The sequence below is a fragment of the Euprymna scolopes genome, chromosome 12 (assembly GCF_053919585.1).
Source record: "Euprymna scolopes isolate OS-2025 chromosome 12, ASM5391958v1, whole genome shotgun sequence".
Lineage (NCBI taxonomy): Eukaryota > Metazoa > Mollusca > Cephalopoda > Sepiida > Sepiolidae > Euprymna > Euprymna scolopes.
The window spans coordinates 1269575-1290102 of NC_136493.1; positions in this window are offsets into that span (position 1 = coordinate 1269575).

A 20528-nucleotide genomic window follows, 5' to 3' on the forward strand; every position below is an offset into this window, starting at 1 on the left:
CTAAAAGGATCTTTTGTTCTCACAACATTACAGGCCGTGCTGGTCTCGTTTAATGTAAACAGAATGTGTTTATTTTTGCTTTTTTTATATATAAATTAAGCATCGTAATTTGTAACAATAAAAAATAATTTTTACAGGAACATTATAAAAAAAAGCCCCTAACGTTCGTATTAATGAATTTGATATAACTCGAAGCAAAATGAATTTCTCGCACTACCGATGCTATTTTTAGCACAAACAAGGTGTTTTCTTTTTTTATTTAATTCAATATCTTAGGACTTTACTTTATTAATTATCTTTGAAAACTAATATTTATCTCTAAAAGGATTTTTACAATGAATTTATTTAACTTCAAAATTTAGCTGAATTGGTAAGATCGCCATAAAAACATTTTTCATAACTTTTTTTTTACGTCTACAAATATTTTTTTTCCTTTTGGGAAATTAAGTTTAGTCCTTAATCTTTCAAATACAATCAAAATGTCGGAAACCTACAAAAAACTTACCTAAACAATGGATATTAGCAGCAAATCTACCATTGTGGATCATTTTTTTTTTACTATCCAGGAAATTAAAGATTCAATTAGATTCCTATTTCAGTCACCTAAATTATTTAGTGTGGAATGAGTTCAGGAATTCATATCCAAACCTAAATATTATTTTTACTTAAAAATAACAACATTAATACGCTAAGTTAGGTAAAATTTGCATTGAATGCTCTGCTTTATGGTTGTTGTAAAAATGGAACGGAAATTTAAATTTCGTTCCCTTTTAAATTCGTCATGTCAACTTTTATAAGTTTTCGGGTATGCTGACAAGGTTAGGGGTGTCTATTTCGAAAGCCGTTCTTAACATGTGGAGGTTTGTGGTGTCTATTCCGAGAGCCGTTCTTAACATGGGTAGATTGGAGTGTTTATTCGTTGTAAACGTACCCGACAACCTATAAATGTCGACATTTCCAATGTGAACGGTAAGTTGGACTTATGTAAAAAATAACAAAATGGTATACCAAACTGACTTTTTTCGTTTAAAAATGGGATTATTTCCCTTTCGTTAATAACTTTTTTTTTTTTTTTAATATTTTGTGTTTTGTATATATAAAGTACAATTGTTGAATGTTATTCTTTGGGTTATATTTGTTTGGGGAGGGGAATAATTTAAGAAAAAAAAAGATTAAAACGGAGTGAAATTTAAGTTTCCGTTCCATTTTTACAACAACCGTGCCAATAAGAGGGACTGATTTACTAGGATTTGTATTAGAAGCTGAGCACTAGGTGTATCAAAATTTTGGAGAAATTTTTGACACCCCTAACACGAACCTGCGAATAAAATATAAAAAAAAAACTCGTAATTTCTCTTTTAAAAGTGTGTTGTTTATTTTCTTTATGGAATATACTTCCAAAATACACTATTAAAGTTCTTTAAAAAATAATAGAAATATTATTTTTCAGTTTTAAAAAAACAGTGTTTACAAAGTGCCGGCGCGCCTTCATGCAGCCATTTTTTTACATAATGAAATCAATTGAATTTTACGAGTTAAGTATTTTTCAATTTTTAAAGTTTAAAAATCTATCAAGATTTTTCTATTTGTAAAATTTTTACGATATTTTACGGGTTAATGTGAAATTTTATGGTCTTTTCAATAAACCGAATATAATATTTTAGATAAACGTTTTTTATTTTTAAATTCACCCTCCCATTTTGAAATGTCTATTAAAATTTTAATAATTAATTTATGTACCAAAGTTTTTATATCACAAATTGAAGATAAAAGATCAATAAATAATATATTGTAGATTAAAACAAAAAAAGAAGTGTGGTCCAAAGTGTAAAACCTTTTTTTTAAAAACACGTTGACTTTTTTTAATTGGAAGCCTATGTTCTGCTTATATTGTCCAGTAAGTAATGACGACAATTTTTTCTATTTCATTCAATGTTTTCTTTTTTATATATTAAAAAAAAGAATTCACTCGACAAAAAAGAATGAAACTATAATAAATCAAAAATTTATGTATTTCTTTGAGAAAAGAAAAATAATTCTCGAGTGTCTTTAAGGCAAAATCTTATAAGTAAAATTTGACTATTTTTAACCTATGGGAACACATATTTCTTCACAGACAAGACTAGAGGATTAACGCGAAGTGTGGTTTTTATTTCCTTCTGTCCATCCGTAGTTCAAAACAATAAATAAAAACAACTTCCGGTTTTCGATAAAAACGCAAAATTCTTGCGCTATGGCGCCTTTTTCAAATAGGCGTTTAAAAAATTATTTTATTGAAAAAATAAATGGATTCTAAAATATAAATATGGATAAATTCTTAAAGAATAAAGAATGAAACTACACATTGATTAGTAATTTTTATAGATTTTTTTGGAATTTATATCGATTTTTTATAATCGAAGTAAGTTAAATTTCGTTTATTTTCTTCAAATCTTTTTTAAAGAAAACCGATTAAAATAAACAAATATTGCCTAATTTTCTATTAAACCTGTTATTGTTTTAAAATTTGGTCTTTGCTCCTTTAATTGAAAAAAGAATTAGGGGTTGAATTACATTTTTCAAGTAGTTATAAGCTTGGAAAGATAGGAGGTTGAATTATTCAATATTTTTTCACGCATTCGTAAGGTCGGTTTCTGACACACCTAGCTGAGCACTTATTAAAATTATTTAATTGTTGAATTTTTTGCATTTGTTAGTTTGCAATCGCTGATAGCCCACTCAAAAACTTGAACGCAAGACGAAATTAAAAAGAATGGTACTCATGCAGAATTTGACCCGCTCCCCCTTGATTCCAATTACGGTTAGGGTTCGACCAGCAATCACCGGATTCAACCGAACGCTGTCCAAATGTTGAAACACTAAATCAACATGTTATTTATTTTTTGCATAATTAATTAATTAATGATGGGAGTATTTTTTCTGTTTATTTTCTTAACATCTGTTGACAAAAAAATAATTCGTACATTCTCTTAAAAAGAAAAATCAAACTTCTCTACTTTCACCTAACTATTTACAGTGTTAATATAAAGCATTAATCTTTTCTTTTTATAATAAAAATTCCGTTTTCAAAAAGAAACGTTTACTGCCAAATTTCTTTTAAAAAAAAAGGGGAGGTGGCAAGTTTTCCTGAAAGCAAAAACATTTCCCCGAATAATTTATGGTAAAAAATGAATCTCTTTTAGAGAAAAAAAACCCACAACTTTTATTGATAAAAAAATTGCAAAAAATAATAAAAGTAAATAAACAGTACAAAACGCAATTTTTCTTGAGGAATGTGTTCCATTTTAACAAACTGAGACACAGCAATGCGTGGCCGGGGACAGCTAGTAAATATATATACATACATACATACATACATACATACATACATATACATATATATATATATATATAGAGAGAGAGAGAGAGAGAGAGAGATTGCTACTGCTTGACAGAAGTTTGCCATTTCTTCCTCAAGTGTTATTGCGTCCGTGTGCACGTACATGACTCTTTAATCCAGCTGTTGTCATATATGAAAGTTCACAAATGCGACATAAAAACTTTTCTTCTTGTAAAGGTGAAAGCGTGATAATATTGTGAATCCTCGAATGGTGTCAGATCCATTTTAGATTTGCAGATTAGACTACCCATAATACAACTTAGTGCTGTAAGGTGTGCTGCATAAGCAACCTCATAAAACTGTCGTTCCTATCTTTTTTTTCTTCCTTTGAAGATTGTAATGCTGGGTATGGGGCAGCCAAACCAGCTGCCAACATTGCCCCGCTTTTTTATTGAAACCAACCGAGAGCTCTTTTTAGTATCCTTGCTGTTCCCTTAAGTGCAATTGTCTGAATCTCTTTTGCACTTGGTTCACCAGGAATATTACTTAGGTAGGACTTCAGGTTCTTCTTCATAAGTCCTGTGGCACCTATGATAACTGGTATGATCGATATCCCCTTTAGGTTCCAGTTTCTTTTCATATCATACATGAGACCTTGGTATTTGGTCTGTTTCCCTCTTTCAGCTCTGTTAAGACCGCCATCATTAGGAACACTCACTTCAATCAAGGTTGCAACTCTCTCTGACTTATTCCATATAACTATGTCAGGTTTCACAGCAGCATTTTCAAGGTTTGATTGTGTGATTTCATATGATTAACAAAAACAGATACATACATACATATACATACATATATATATATATATATATATATATATATATATATTATTATTATTATTATTATTATACTGTTGGTAGAATCTTTTCAGTAACTCATAACAACAACACAATATGTCATTCCAAAGAGTGCTCAATGCATGAAACAGAGCAATATATTGATTGTTGGAGAGCTATTGGCTACACATTAGCAAACGTGTTTCAATGACCCCCTAGCAGGGAAAATCACCTCATCTGGCCAAAAACCATCCACTGGATGGTTTTTGGCCTGATGAGGTGATGAGGTGATTTTCCCTGCTAGGGGGTCATTGAAACACGTTTGCTAATGTGTAGCCAATAGCTCTCCAACAATCAATCAATATATATATATATATATATATATATATATATATATATATATATATATATATATATATATATTTATATATATATATATATATATGAAAAATAGAATATCATCAGGCGCGCTTGAAAGCCAAATCACAACGCAATATTACGAAAATAAACAAATATTTTATTTGCATGAAATTCATAATTTAAATATATTTCGAAGTCAACCCCCGTCCTCAGTATTTTGTACTTTTTTCTTCTTTTTTCTTATCATGTTATTAAGTTTGAGAAAGAAAAGTCAGTTGGTAAAGATCGGTACTCACACCCTAGACGTTAATATCGTGTAGCAAACGCACCGTTCCGGCATTTAAAAATACAACCGCTGAGAGACAACGCGCGGATCTTTACAAACTTACTTTTCTTTCTTCGACTTAACAACATGGCAAGAAAGAAGAAGAAAAAAAAGAAACAAACAACATACTGAGGATGGAGTCTAACTTCGAAATATATTTAAATTATAAATTTCAGACAAGTAAAATATTGTGATTTGGCTTTTCAGCAGCGCATTTTATGCGTAGTCTTTTTTCAAATTATATCAACGCTTCTATAACGGACTCACACCCTGAATATATATATATATATATATATATATGTATATATATATATATATATATATATATATATATATATTTAAATAAGGGAGTAGTCACCAACAATGTGTATTTTTTAACATTATTTGATTATTCCGTGTCTTGGTTTTTCATTGAGAATTATGTTTGGATCATTGTAATAATGTTTTTAAGTCATTGAAATCGTTTACGTATGTTTCAGACGATCTGATGCATCCTCGTCAGAAATTATTTTCAAATGTGTAAAAATGGCGATTTTCGTAGTTAGTTTGAAGTTTTTCCAAGGGGTGGAGGCTTGTAAGTGTGTATTATACATTGGTATGCTGAATTTTTATTGCTTTTTTAATTGCTTTTTTATTTGGTTTGTCCAGGGAGACTTTGACCTCGCTGTAGTCAGTCGCTATCTCTTTCTGCTAATGTGTTTTTCTTTTCCTTTAGGGTGGGGTAAGGTGTGTGTGTGTGTGTGTGTGTGTGTGTGTGTGTGTGTGTGTGTGTGTTTATGTGTGTGTGTGTGCGCGTGTGTGTGCGTGTGTGTGTTTGCTTTTATTGGTTTGGGAATGTGTATATTGTTTTATAGTATTTTGGTGTTATTTGCTTTCTTATGAAGGCGGCTGTGGTCCGAGGTCGTTACTAATGTGTATGTGTGGGGAGGGGGACTGGCTCTTCTGAAGTAAGGGTAGGGGTGCTTTCATTCTATTTTGATATTTATTTTTTGGATTCTTGGATTTTAGTATTGTGATTTTTCGTTTTAGTCTTATATTATGTTTGTTTAGAAAGAGGGGTGTATTTAAAATAGGGGATTTTTTAATGTTTCTATTTATTTGTCTCCCCATGTGGGTATGGCCAGATCCAGGATCGGTTCCTAGTGTGGGGAAGATTTTGTTCCCCAGAGGGGGGGCATTGGGGGTGTAGGTATGGGAGGGGGATGATAGAAGGGAAGATAGTCGTTTCAGTCATGAGGGGGTTCTCCTCCCCTGACTGAGGAGGGAGCGAGGTGTTGGAACAGATATTATACTACGGTTCTAGGTGTCTCTTAGTGTTGTTGGTTTCGAGGTTAAGTAGGGTTGGTATTGTTCAGTGTGTTGTATTAGAGATAGGGGTGTTATGTCTGTGTGTGGTTGTATGCGCGCACGTGTGTGTGTTTTAATGTGTCGGTTCTGATTTATGTGTGGGTGTGTGTATGTGTATGTGTATGGGTGTGCATGCGAGTGTACCTTGCATTTCATGTTTTTGTGTGATATATATATATATATATATATATATATATATATATTATAAAAGGCCCTATATATAATATAAAAGGCTTTATATATAAATGTCTGTCTGTCTGTTAGTCTCCTTATTTTCAAACTCTATCTCATCCGAAACTAAAAGTCGCAGAGCGGCGCTAAGAGCTTCAAATGATTGCGTTTTTTACGGACCGTTCTTGTATGGGTCTTTAACCCGTTAAAATAGTTTTAAGGGGTCAAAAATCGGTCAAAATTTTAAAAAAATCGTTATACATTTTGTGCATTCATCTTAATTTATTCTTACGTTTTAGTGTCACGTGGATACAGTGGTAATGTCACCAACTTTGAATAATGCAGTTCAAGTTTCGGTTCTAAGTGACAGAGATAGCACCCAAGTACTTTTTTTACTTTTGAAATCACGAATCTATATAGATATCTCGACAAATTCTGCAAAATAAAATGGTAAAATAAATTTTTAAAAAACTAAATAAAACTTAAAAAAATTAAAAATAAATTGAAAATAAAAATATAACGCGACAGTGACGGACGATGAGCGACGTGTTCCAAAACTTGGTTTACACACGCAAACATTATTGTGTAATAAAACGAACTTTTGCGTACTAATCCAGTTTAGCGAGGTAAGCTAAACATAGTAAAATCATAAACAAACTCAACTATTAATAAATTGTCATCGGTAAAAACATGAACTAAACAATTAATCTCAACTCACACATGATCAACAAAACACACATGCAACAATACACACAACACACATACTCTTATTCGTTTTCTACTAAAATGCATTGTTTGTATAAAAACGTATAAATGTTTTCTACTTGTCTTTAATAAATTCTACAGGGTTCAAGTATATAAATTTGACATCTATCTTTATTAATTTTTAAGTCGTTTGAATACGTAATGCTGCCGCAACATATGTTTTCAGAGATGACCGTTAGTAGAATGTGATTTCGTTAATCCATGCTATTGATTCGAGATAAGTTTAGCATTTTCGAGTCGAATGACTGTCGTTAAATGGATTAATGATTGAAAGATTTTAACAAAAAGCGGGAGGAAACATTCGCTCACCAGAATTCTTGAAAACTGATACCACAGAGACAATTTTCTAGTAATCAAGAAAATAAGATTCGATAGAGCATTTGTTGTAAAATTTGGGCAGGACGAGCAAACTCATCAAAGCATTTTATATTACTACTAGCAGGCCTCCCGGCGTTGCCCGGTTGTAAAATACGCATAAATATTATATTTAATTCACGCAGAAATTGAGACATGTGCATGCGAGTATTATTTTTCTAAACAGTTCACTTATTGTAAGTAAATATTGAAACCTCAACCTAAAGACAGTGAGTCAAGTACAATAGCCATTAGGCCAGCTTGCCATGTTCTTTAAAGAGTGTTTTCAAACCTACTTATTCTTAACATAAGGAAGCTATCACATGAACAAGTCGTGCGTGCGCAGTTGTGAAACAGTTGACAAACAGATAAAAATCTGATGATCCCCTCAAGTACCAATTTTTCAATTTTGACCCCTTAGCAGCCTTTTGTTTCGGATAAAAACACGTTAAAATTTTTTCCACGTGTCTAAATGCCCTATATACTAACTTTCAAGTTTATACATCAAACATTCGTATTGTGTATAGGTTGAGAATTGTCACTACACAAACATTCTCACTTTTATAGATATATAGATAACCGCGATAAGATTACGTCCACATGCTTTGGAAAATGTGTATATCCGATCATCAAGTGTGGTTTCTTCTAGTAGAATTTTTTTGGTTTGTGGCGGCCAAAGTTGAGAAATGCGAACCGCTAGAAAGAAGTTCATCCGCATTTGTTGCCTTATAACGGCATCATGGTGGTTAGATAGTTAAGGAATTATTGATTGCACAATATTTAACACACTATAAAAGATTTCTTACAGATTGCGAGTTCCTAATTTCTGCGACATAATGCACTTTTTGTTCATCTCAGTATACTTATATTTAGCTGTAACTATTACACTTTTACAATAGTTTCTAACTGACTTATGGCGGTTAAATCGACAGCAGCTGCAGAGGTCGCATTGAACAATTGGAGAATGTGGTGCTTATTATAGAATTTTCATATGGGAAAAACTGGATTGAAGCATTCTGTTATCTAATTTGTACACAGTTCAACAGAGAGTGAAAAGCTTTGCTCCATAACATTTTTTATGAGATTCCCGATTAACCTTTTTTGTGAATATTTCGAATTTTTAGGGGATATCAACCATTATCACAAGGTGATTACCGTTCCTGATTGGGCTATGGGCATCTGTCATACAAGCTTCAGGTGCTGTTGTCAAGAATAGGCTGGTTGGGAAAGTCACAGGTTGTGAAAGGGAGGCAGAAGGCGTTAGTATTGTTAATTTTGTATTTTTCAACCTCATCTACGTGCCAAAAGTTCACGTAAATCATACCATAATTTTTCCATAATTTTTAATATAGTGTAACGCATTTATATCGAAAGATGATTTCTATGAATTATTTTCAGCGACGTTCTAAGTATTAATCTCTCTCACGGCGATAAGATGCGACACAAGAATCGAAAATGAGATTGATGAGTCAGTGCTCCAGAGGAGGCGCACTATGGGCGACAAAAAATACCTGGGCAGCGTCGGCGGCATTCTTCGGTAATATGCCTTAGGTGATTAGCAATAAATTAATCACTTTCTAGAAGAATTCGACTGTAGAGGACCAACAATATGCTGCAGTCAACGAGGAAAAGGGCATATCAGTAATGGCATGGATTCTGTTGACTTTGGTGACGAGGGAAAATTTCCTGGCCGAAACGGTTTCCGATTCTATGCTGTTAACTTTTAACACTAAAAGAAAATAATGTTGTATTGCCCAATTTTAGTGGATTTCTAGGCTTCAGCCTAGCCAGACTTTGGACTAATGTGTATCCGATAACTAATAGATAGAGATTATCTAATGGATATTAAAAGTGCCCCGAAGGGAAGAACATTCTGCCAACGTTTGTTGTACATTTAAAAGATAATCGGAATTAACTTACAAAAACGTCTGCCTTCAGTCCTTTATAATAATGTGTGTACATGTGTGTGTTGTGTGTTATGTATGCGTGTGTTGTGTATGTGTGTATGTATATTATGTATGTGTATGCTGTGTATGTGTGTATTGTCTTTTGTGTTTTGTGTGCATGTATATGTTTTTTTTTTTTTTGTTTTTTTTTTCTTCCTTTGAAGATTGTAATGCCGGGTATGGGGCAGCCAAACCAGCTGCCAACATTGCCCCGCTTTTTTATTGAAACCAACCGAGAGCTCTTTTTAGTATCCTCGCTGTTCCCTTAAGTGCAATTGTCTGAATCTCTTTTGCACTTGGTTCACCAGGAATATTACTTAGGTAGGACTTCAGGTTCTTCTTCATAAGTCCTGTGGCACCTATGATAACTGGTATGATCGATATCCCCTTTAGGTTCCAGTTTCTTTTCATATCATACATGAGACCTTGGTATTTGGTCTGTTTCCCTCTTTCAGCTCTGTTAAGACCGCCATCATTAGGAACACTCACTTCAATCAAGGTTGCAACTCTCTCTGACTTATTCCATATAACTATGTCAGGTTTCACAGCAGCATTTTCAAGGTAGGTGGCTGTAGGGATTACATGGTCGTAATGTATGGTATATAAATCATTTCCAACTGTTTTTTCAGGTTGATGTTCCCAAATATGTGTATATGTGTGCGCATGTGTGCATTGAGTATTGTGTGTGTTGTGTGTAGTGTGTGCGTTATTCGTGTATGTGCGTTGTGTGTGCGCGCGTGTGTGTGTGTGTTGTGTATGTATGTATGTATGTGTGTGTTGTGTGTTATGTATGTGCGTGTTGTGTGTTATGCATGTGTGTGTGCTGTGTGTTATGTATGTGAATGTTGTGTATGTGTGTTGTCTTGTGTGTGTTGTCTTTATGTGTGTGCACGTGTGTGTTGCGTGTGTGGTGTATGTGTGTTGTGTGTGCTGTGTGTGTCCGTTATTCGCGTGTGCGTTGTGTGTGTGCGTTATTCGTGCATGTGTGTGTATGTGCGTAGGTGTTTGTGTTTCTTTTTAATTTATCCGTTATCTCTGACTTCAGCGTGCGCGACCTGCCTAGCAGCATCCCACACCAACACATTGAAAAGAAACGGACGATAGTGTTACAAATGTGGGATGGGTGAGGAAATCACTGATTACGAGTTTCCCAATTATTTGATGACCCACGCACCCAACCGCTGGTTCGCTAATGGGTGCAGAGCGGCGATGACACCGAACCGTCCAACATAATAGGCGAGATTTGGGGAGTAAGGGCAAAAATAAAATAGAATTAACTAAAATAATCTCAAAGAAGAAGTATGCCAGGGCAACACGAAACCTATCAGATGAACTCTTTAGTGACGTTCTTACATTATCTTTTAAAATGACGATATATATATATATATATATATATATATATATATATATATATATATATATATATATATATAACTACTTAATTTACTCACATAAAATTAATATACGAAATATAACTTACTATAGCCCCCCTCGCCAAACTTTCACGAGAAACACTCGTCTAGCTGAAAACACTATCAATAATTCTCCCCATTCTTTATCTGTGCCTAAACCTAAACATAGATTCCATGATCAAAGCTTCTTTCTTAGAACTGCACGCCTGTGGAATTGTCTTCCGTTTTCCTGCTTTCCAGCTGTCTATAATATGGTTGTCTTCAAGTCCAACGTGAACAAGTTTCTGATGAGCCGTTCTACTTAAGTTAACAAAGTTACCGAACTTCCATTACTATCGATTACTATATTGTCCTTTTGACTGCTGTACACTCTTTAAACCTTATCCTTGAGTGGCCTATCGGCCTTGATAAGTGGTGACGCCTATGGAAAAGTATTGGAAGTTTCTTTAAAGCATTTAAAACTATTTTTTTTTGGAAAATTATTTTGTTAGACAATCAATCAATTTCCCATATCGCTGAATAGTTTTACTTACATGAACAAACAATAGTACCAATGTTCTTAAAAGTGACCATCAGTTATTTTCCATTAAACACTCTTTCGGAGATTAAAAAACAAAACAATATATTAAACCATGGCTCCCTAACAGTGTTGATCCAACATCACCTCCCTTAAAACATATTAACAAAACGTTGTTGTTGTTGGTGGTGGTAAGGACGACTTTCGGAATAGACACCCATTTTATCAGGGGGGGGGTATTAAAGTATTTGCCCCAAGTTCAACCTTGATACATGTTGTCAGCATACCCAACCGCAAAGACTATAAATCAAAAGAAAAAGTAGGGGTGCGTGGCAGTGTCGTGCGGAGAGGAGTACAATGTCCGGCTGACTGTGCTGACTTCGATCTGGACTCGACTGCCTGACTGCCCGACTTCCTGACTGCTCCTGATCTTCGACTGACTAGCTCCTATATTGAGAAATTACCTTTCTGTTATGACGTCATGTATGGCTTCAAAACGTGATCGACTCACGTGGCCTAAACATACGTGGCTCGGCACATGTTCCCAAACCATTTCTGCAGACAAAGAATTCTCAGTAACCTATTTTTCAACCTAACCTATTTTCAATATATTTCTAAATTGCATTGTTCATTATTTTCTAACTGACCTTATTTTAATTCAGTTTTCATAAAAAGAATTGAACAATTAATTTCTTTTTACAAACAAACAAATTGAACAATTAAATCAAACATATCTAAACTATTTTATATGAAATTGAACAATGCGAAATTCTTTTCTGAAACTATTTCTGAACCTTGCTTACACGGTTCGAATCTCGGTCTATCCTAATCTCATTTTCCACTTATCTAAAGTTCTTCTTACAAGAAAGGGGGTCCCTTTTTCTTGTAACATCCCTCTCCTCCCCATTTTCCAAAATGTACGCATTTTTCAATTCTAGTACATTTTTCTCTATATCTATACAACCACTTGGCTAAGAAAGATCAGCCCCCCCCAAAAAAAAACTCTTTTAGTCAACCCTTTCTAACTGACTTCAAACTTTTATTTTTTAGATCAGAATCTCTCTGATCTTCCTGACATTTACTTTTTGGGTGGAGGGTATACCTCCTATGATTTGCGTCAGCTGCTTAATCCAGCCACCCTTATGCCGTAAACCCGAGGTCTCATTTACCTCTTTTTACCTCTCTCGAAATCAACGACTTCTTTCGCCCAAAAGTGTCATGATCGTTTCTTTCGCCTGGTTGTTCTACTAATTATGGCTTTGTTTCATTTTATAACTATCTTATTTCTTTGGAGACATACTCCAGCTCATTTACTTAAATCTTTGTGGTTGGCTTCGAATTATTAAGATATACCTTTTCATCACACTGATTCGCTCGGATTTCCTTGCTTGAACTCTTGGAACTTGATAAAGACTTGAAAAATATCACCCTTAACTAAATAATCCCCATCTCTTGCGCCAAAATTCCTATCTGCGCACTAAATTCTTACTATGGCCTGATTTCTATGATTTTTCTTTTTCTTTTTCTTTTTTTTTTCATCATAGCGTCCAAGATCCAGCAGAGATATCCAGCATTCACGCATCTCTAAAAGAATATAAGGCTATATCTTCCTACGTACTTACGGTATATTTTACTTTTCTCTCCCTTCTTAATGCTAGATGTGATTTGCCTGTGGACTGACTCTTATAGTCCTTTTAGTACTCTAAGGAATTCTCGTATCCTTCACCGCCTGCCTTTTTAATTTATTGAGCCAAGACTTCCATCTACTTGGTGCCGTCACTTACGGCCTGCTTTATAAGCACACAATTCCGCAGGATCCATTATTTTTCTAACAGGGCATTCCTAATGCTTACCTGACAAGCTACACATCTTGCAAAAATGTTTATGGACATTAAAAAAATACAAAAAGCAAATATATATATAAAAAAAGAAAATCTCTCTTTTGGCTTATCACATCCAAAAAAAATAAAACTCTCAAAATACCCGTTTACGTAATTTTCTGTTTTCCCTCTATAAAATTCTAACTTATTTCTAGGCCAACCATCTGTCTCAATTAACGTTTCATTTTATTTTCCTATGACTTGTTTCTTTCCATTTTAATTTATCTATCTAATTATGACTTTGAATTCTTGACGTTAAAATACAATAACAGTATACATAGATTTCAGACAATTTACAATATTTGTTCACCATCATAAAAAACATTTTCAAAAAATACATTAATACATTTAACTTACAATTATAACTTTTTCAGAGAAAAGAATTTTTCTTTTTCAACAACAATAACAACCAAAGTCTAAAAAAAAACCCAAAAAACATGAAAAGCTGAAATGTTCAACTGTGAACACAAAAATGCCTTTTCAATAAAAGTACCTTTGTACAGACAATAAGATTTAGGAACATGGTATTTATACATGCTGTTTAAAAGTGTAAAGTTGTGACAGCTTAAATTCAACAATTCGTCCAACAATTTCACATTGACACATTTTTATAACTGACACTCTGATACGAATTTTAAAACAATAATGGATGACCCCAATTTCTCTCCGTGTATGTTTGTATATATTTTTGAAACAAAAACAATTAATTTATCAGTTAAAATTATTAGCCGAAATCGTAGTATTTTATTGTTTTACTCTAAATTGTCTTATAATCTTCGTATGTTTTCGTGTCTTTTGCTTTATAAAATATTTTCACAACAAGAACCTGTTATGACCTGTTATTAAACACTGAAAACTCACATATCAAAAGAATTTCTCTTAACCTTAAAAAATGGTGTAGTTGGTGCTAAGATAAAAAAGTACCTAAAAAAGTTAATTTCTAAGCAGTGTGGAAAATGATTCCTGAAAAGAGAACTAAACTAAAGACAGCTATATTAAAAATAAACGAAAAACAAAAAACACAAATCAATATATAACAAATAAGTATATTTGTAGGCAATGTGATAAAGAGGAAATTTGTACTTTAGCGGCCCAAATTTTTTGACATACAAAGAAAGTAAAAAACAAAAAACTGGCGCAAATGTAGTCAAATACAAACCGAATAAAAAGTAATGAAACGTAAATCGGCGGATGTTTATTAAATTGCCCCTCACAATTTACTTTTTTTTTTCAGTTTCAGACTAAAAAAATAAAATAGAAAAAAAAAGATATGACTTATTGTCGGGAATCATTTTTCACTTATAAGTCGCAATATTTTTCTCGTTGATGGTCACAAAATACATGTTCAATTTAGTAGAACGTTATAATTGAAAACTGATCCCCGATGATTAAAGTCATAAAAACAATTTTTAATCTGAAAGGTAAGTTTGTAATTGATGAGATTAACGTGAATAAAGTGTAAATTGTGGAATTTAGAGGGGGGTCAATTTCCTAAACCTCCGCCAGAGATTCGTTCATATCATCTCATAAGTTTTGACGCTCGATCGAAAGATATTTTTTATTAAATAAAATCATTAAAGGAAAAAAGCTGGGACGGCATTTGTTATATTTTTTAATGTACCTATTTACTATGCCTCCCCACGGGACAGAGTTAGACACCAGGGTCGTTTTTTAACGTGGAGAAAAAGTACAAAAATAAAAATTGTCTCAGTCATGAAGGATTTCTCCTCCACCGAAAGAGAACAAGAAAATGAAGTGCAGCATCTGAAGAACAGATACTACACTTTGATCTTTACCAATTTTTTTAATGTAGAAGACAAATGTTTTAGAAATGTTACCATAAAATGAATCGTTTTAAAGAAAAAAAAAATAGCTGCCGCAGATTTGCCGCGTTTTTGGTTAAATATTTTAATGTCCTTCATTGTTTTTCTCTTAATACTTGATTACCGAGAAACGTTTCTGATCGTTTACTATACGTGGCGATTGAGCGGCCATATAAGGTAAGGGCTGACGTGTTCGTTTATATATATATATATATATATATATATATATATATATATATATATATATATATATATATATATATATATATATATATATACTAGCAAAAGTACCCGTCGTTGATTGGGTTTATAACCAGCCTACAGAAAATGGATTCTGATTTATGAAAGTGTGATAGGTTATGAAAAGGAAGGGTTGTAAAGAGATAGCTTCGAATTTGGGGGTATCAAAACCAAAGCAAAATATGATGAAAGTAAAAATAAAATAGATAACCGCCATAATTTATTATACCATACCTGTTCAAACCGAAACACTTATCAATCACAATATTCTGTGGATCTATATTAAAAACCTTGTTAAACTTTGTGACATATTTCCATTCTATGGAGATCAGGTGCGAACGAACACCCCATAATTTTATTATATCATATTTCTTCAAACTGAAATATAATTATCAAAGTATACTTACGCAGATATATATGAAAAGTGTTTATTAAAGTTTGTGCCTATTTCCATTCTATAGAGGCCAGGCGCGAACGCAGACCCCATAATTTATTATACCATCCTTATTTAACTTAAAACATACTTATCAAAGTATTCTTATGTACATCTATATCAAAAACACATGTAAACGTTCTTTTTTAATTTTTTATTTCCATACTTTGTGGACCAGGTGCGAACGCAGGCCCTACAATTTTAATGAAACATTGTTCTGCCAGATTCAAACATACCCATTCCTGTATCTCGATACATCTTTTACCATTATATATAATCAGTTTTTTTTTTTAAATATTCAACCATATAGGAGCCTATTCGTGACCACACACACACACACACACACACACATTCAGCTTTATATTATAGATATACACGAGAGTTCTTCCAAAGGTAAAGTCCCCTGTTCTTTAACTCAAAATGTTGAAGATCTGCGAAGATGGGAGTTATACCATTAAAACGAATAACCTTGTGTACTTCAAGATTTCTATTTTTCTATATAGTCAACAGTATTCTCAATGCATTTTTGCCAGTGATGAACGATGGCTGTGCATCTGGGCGAGCTTTGTCAAACGAGAGCGGTTCTAAAAGTAAAGCTCCCTATTTATAAAATAGTTGAAGAGTTCCAAAGACGCGAGTAATACCATTAAAACGAGAGTTGTATTCGTCTCGTCTTCTTCAGGTGGTCAACACTAATTACAGAAAATTACTTAAAACTAATGCAAAGTTAAATATGAATCTTTTCTGATAAAAATAAAATCTTAATTTTGCAAATTCAAAAATATTCTCGTTAAACATTTTCTTTTTATTACGAAAACATACTTAAATCAATTCAATTTTTTCTAACTTTCAAAAATAAAAAAAATGATTAACGTATAACTTTTCAATTTTTATGAAACCACTATCTTTATTAATAAAATAGTGACGTTTAGAATAAAACATGATAGCAATACAAACACAGACTAGCAAGTGTTTGACTGAACCCCAATCTATGGTCTCCCCTTGCCAAACTTTCACAAAATCACTCAACTAGATACAACCACTATAAACGATTTTCCCCTTACTCTCTGTCTGTGCCTAAATCTAAACGCAGATTCTATGAACAAAACTCCTTTCCTAAAATTGCCCACCTGTGGAACACTGTTTTGGTGGACTGCTTCCCAGTTAAATACAACATGGTAGCCTTCAAATCCAATGTAAACAAGTTCTTGTTGAGCCGTCACCATAAATAATCAAATTCTGCCAAATTCAATATAGCTACACTAGTTCCCAATTATTGAGCATTTGTAATATTTTAGTCATGTCGACACACATTTTATTTTAAATATTAGCTATCAAGTAATGCAATAGATTATTTCTTTTTGTATTATTACTAAAAAAGCTTTATTAAATAAAAAAATTCGAGAAGGAGTAGTAGTAGTAGTAGTAGTAGGAGGAGGAGGAGGAGGAGGAGGAGGAAACAGTTATCAGTCTCTTTTTTTTACTTTGATTTATTTTTATTTTTCTAACAAATGCTATCTCTAGAAAATCGTGTCACGTGGCTCAGTTGTTAATGACGCAGACTGACAACCTGGGTGTGTCAAGTCCGTTCCACGAAAAACGCTTTCACTTAAGAGATGTTGACAACCTTCAAGTGGTCCTTTCTGTAAGTACTCGATGTATTTTTAGAACTAGTTCCAACTAGAAAGATATTAGAGAAACACATGCCAACAATAGAATATCATCTGATTAATACAAAAATGACCCAATGAATTATAAATACGCTGCTTGGAAGTAAAGCCACAAAATCACGTTTAAAAAAAAAAAGAAAGCTGTTTCCAACCAATGACTAAACCCACCTAACTTTAAGTAACAACTATTACTACCAATAATAACATAATACTAATAATAGCAACAATAATAATTTCTAAAACATTGTTCAATTAATTAGAATAATTAACTAGAATATTAATTAGACGATATAATAATCGTTGGTAATGGAAATTCGGTAAATTTGTTAACTTAAGTGGAACGGCTCATCAAGAACTTGTTTATGTTGGACTTGAAGACAGCCATATTGTAGTCAGCTGAAAAGCAGGAAAACGGAAGACAATTCCACAGGCGTGCAGTTCTAAGGAAGGAGCTTTGTTCATGGAATCTACGTTTAGGTTTAGGCACATATAAAGAGTTGGGGGAATTATTGATAGTGTTTTCAGCTAGACGAGTGTTTCTTGTGAGAGTTTGGCGAGGGGGGACCATAGATTGAAGCTCAGTCGAACCCTTGCCATGAAAATAACGATAAAGCAGAGACAAACTCGCAACATCTCTTCTGTGAGATAGAGGTTGCAGGGAAGAGAAAAGGACATCTCCTACGAGGCTACGAAGTCTATTTTGAATCCTATCAAGGCATGACAAGTACTTTATAGCAGCTCCTGCCCATTGCTTGCTTTCTAACTGCTTGCATCTAGTCTTCGACGATCAGACGATTCCATCTTTTAAAAAATGGATAACAGGTTAACTTACACACACACACACACACAGAGGGAGAGAGAGGGGGAGGGGAGAATTATAGAGATAGATAGGTGGATCTTATCTTAGGTTTTCATGGTTGTTTTTTTTTCTGGTGGCCACTTCATTTTCCTATTTACAAGTTTTGTTTATTTATTTATGCATTTATTCATTTCATTTTATTTATTTATTTATTATTATTCTATTCATCGCTTTTTATTCGTTCATTAGTTTCTAGTTTTCACATTTTTTTTCTTTATTTATTTGTTTATTTATAAGATATTTGTCCATATTGTTAAATTAACAGTAAGTTGAGCAGATCTATTGGTTTATTTATATGATTCAAATAGAAGCTGATAAAACTAGTAATTTCTATAACCTCGACCAACAACAATGCAGAGACTTAATGATAACAAACTTAACAAAAAAAAAACTACCAAAATGCTAACAACATCAACCTAGAAGAAATCATCAGCATTGAAAGCAGAAAATTACGGAGGATCTACAAATCAGCAACAGATTTAGTAAACTCAAGGAAAATGAAGCATGCATACTACTCAAAGATCACAAACCCGACTTCCTGAAAACACCAGCAACCAGGTTGATCAACCCCACTAGAAAATTTTCCCACGGAAATCAGGAAAATCAGCAAGAAAATTCTGGAAAAATCAACCTCAAAATTAAAGGAAAATACAACTTTAACCAATGGATTAATACCTTAGACTCGATCAAATGGTTCACCAATATTACTGAGAAGAGAAAGGGTGCCTTCGTGCAAATCCACATCAGTCACGAAGGATCCCGTTCATGAAAGCAATTGTGTCCCGGAGAGTGACATTGATATAGTAATGAAGAGCCGCACTACAGTACTTATTAGTGATGGAGAAAAAAATAGTCGAAATGGCTTCTTTGATTTAGATTGGGCTCCCTTGACTTGACAGAAGCCACAGATCTAGGTAGATTATTCATACTGAATAACATCACCCCAGATAGCGACATAAAAATCACACTCCAACCACCCACACTCAATTATAAAACACATACCTAAATCAATTGAACGTAGACTAAATAATAACTCCTCAAATGAGGAAATATTCAATAGATACAAGAATACTTATAACAATGCACTTAAGAAACTATAGATACAAAAATGTCAACGTTAAATGCAATAGAAGCAATATGAATACAACTAGATCTAATAATAGAGGTAAAAAAATAATCTGGTTCACCCCTCCTTCAACCTAACGGTAAAAGCAAAACTTGGGAATGGGTTCCTTCATCTTATAGATAAACACTTTCTTCCTAGCAGTGCATTTCATAAAATCTTTAATAAAATCACTCTAAAACTTTAATAAAATCACTCTAAAACTTTAATAAAATCACTCTAAAACTTAGCTACAGCTGTACTGAAAACCTAGAGAGAATCATAAAAAAATACAACAATAAAATATTAAGGAAAATAATCCAACTACGGGCACTAATGATGATAACAGAAAGATCTGCAACTGCCAATACCCACTAAACAATAATTGCCTCACATCTTCGGTGGTATACCAGGCTAGAATATGCACCGTAGAAAACTCAGAAATAGAAATGTCAAATAAAGATTCTATGGCCATATACTGTCAATGAATATTAAAGCATATGCTACGAACTCCTCATTCTCAATACACTACTGGAAGTAAATCGAGGCGAATAAAACACCTTTAATCGAATGAAAAATATTAGGTCGGTGCAAAAAATAATGTCGTTTTTAACGTTCCACTTAAAAAGATCATAACTCCTTTCATAATAAACTTTATTCATCGAAATAAGAAGCATTAGAATCGACACTTTTTTGCCAACGAGAAACAAGTTTATTTATCCGATTAACATAGAAATCCGAAGTTCTGGAAGCGATGAAGTCATTGAAGGCCGATTCAGCATCATCTCGGCTTTTGAAGCATTTTTCGAGCAGGAAGTTGTCGAGATTCTTGAAAAAGTTATAATCGGTGGGCGAGAGGTCCGGTGAATATGGCGGATCAGGCAGAGTCTCGTTGCCCAATTTGTTCAGCTTTTGTAGGATCAGCTTAGCAATATGAGGGCGAGCGTTGTCATGGAGGAGAATTGGTCTCTTCATATCTACCAATCTCGGGCACATATGTTGGAGCGCCTGGTACATTCATCAATTTGTCGGCAGTACGTCTCCGCCGTATTTGATTCAAGTAGCTGTGATGGATAAAACCTGCTGCAGGCCACCAAACAGTCACCATAATCTGTTTTAGGTGCAATTTCGGCTTCAGGAAGTGTTATGAAACTTCTCCGACATTCAACCTC